We start from the raw sequence: 1,717 nt of genomic DNA on the forward strand, positions 1-1,717 counted from the left end.
CCACCACCACCACCACCATACCACACACGGCATCTCGACCGGCACTCCTTGGCTAGGCATTTTGACCAATGGTGATGCTCTAAACCTGTCGCACCCCCAGTCTGTCGCACGCGACGAGACCTTCGATCGCTACATGGACCGATCTCAGGCGACGGTCGCGTGCGACTAGACGTCGTAATACGGGGTGCCCACTACAGCTGGATCGGGCCGATCGCCCGACTCGATCGCCTGAAACTGAAAACAAACACGTTTGTGTTTGAGGCAATCGAGTCCGGCGATCGGCACGATCAGCCGATCCCATCCGCAGTGGCACAAAGGAGACAGTTTCTTCATAATCTCAGGAACTTTGAGGCGACACGACGTCGCGTCGACGGGGTTCCCGCTACGGATGGGATCGGCCATCGGGCGCAGCCCGATCCCAGCCGTAATGGGCACTGGAGACTCATCTCAGGCGACTATCGCGCATAAGGAGAAAAATATAGTACTGTGCTGTATAGTATGGATAATTCCGTTGTATCAAATGGCGAGTTGTATATCTATTATACACCTTTAACAAAGCTCAAATAAGCAGGCAAACACACAAACAACACGCATATTTAATGTGCTATACAGTATACAGAAGTCAGTTTCTACATGGAAGCCTGGCTATTTTACCATATTATTTCTTAACTTTTACCAGACACAGCTGTCCAGTTAGCAGCAGACCAGCGTCAATGTTGAGGCACATTTTGAACCATCATGCACAAATCAGAAGCACGAATTTGCATATTTCATGGTACGAACTGTTGTTTCCCATTTTTTAATGTTTTAAATAAAGAAAAGAGCATTTTAAAATTTGTCTGAATAACGCCGTTACACTTCTTATTAAGGTATATATCCCAAAACAGCGAGTTTTCAAGCATTGTTGACAGACCAGAATGTGCGTTCTCGATGACTTAGATCTACGTCTCATTTTGGTTCAGAGAAATCACTTTAAATCAGCATAAAACCAAAGCTTGCAACAGAAACCCCTGTTCAAGACTGCACGGATTACCGAAAGATCACTTAAATAATATTGTTTAAATACCTGAGTGATTTATCGTCTAAAATTAAAATTGTTAAAAGGTGATTTATTAAATAAATGTTCATTATGCCAATATTGTTTATTGTATTATTATATAAGCAATATCATACTCTATCTTTCAATGAAAATAGAATACTCACTCATCCAAGTTTGCGCAGAAACCCAACAGGAGTCCCACTTGGCGGAAAGCTTTCTCAAACACCTCGACGTCCAGGCCCGAGTCGTAAGCACCCTTCAGCACCCCGCAAGCCGCTTCCTCAAACCTGATGGTCTCTGTCCAGTAAATCCTGTTGGCCACCAGGAATGCTTCGAAAGCGCGTCTGAGGGGGTGCCAATATAACAACTTTGAATATGAGCAATGGCAAACATAACGCTTTAAAATGGGTCACTTATCAGCTGGAAGAACTGGTACCTTACTGAACATGTTAACAAAATATCCCCAGTAGAGCAGGTGGCAACGTTATTAGTATAATTACTACTTCGGGTGCTATTTAATCAAGGGGATCAGTTTGACATAGTGTGGTTCTGTAGCCGGTTTTAAAATATCAAGTTAAATTTTTTTTAAACTGGAATAAGGTTTCACTATCATTTTTGACAGGGCAAAGCCAATTGGATAGGCAATCCTGACAATTCGCTGAATAATCAAAAGGAAAA

The sequence above is a fragment of the Aplysia californica genome, unplaced genomic scaffold, assembly GCF_000002075.1.
Source record: "Aplysia californica isolate F4 #8 unplaced genomic scaffold, AplCal3.0 scaffold00482, whole genome shotgun sequence".
Lineage (NCBI taxonomy): Eukaryota > Metazoa > Mollusca > Gastropoda > Aplysiida > Aplysiidae > Aplysia > Aplysia californica.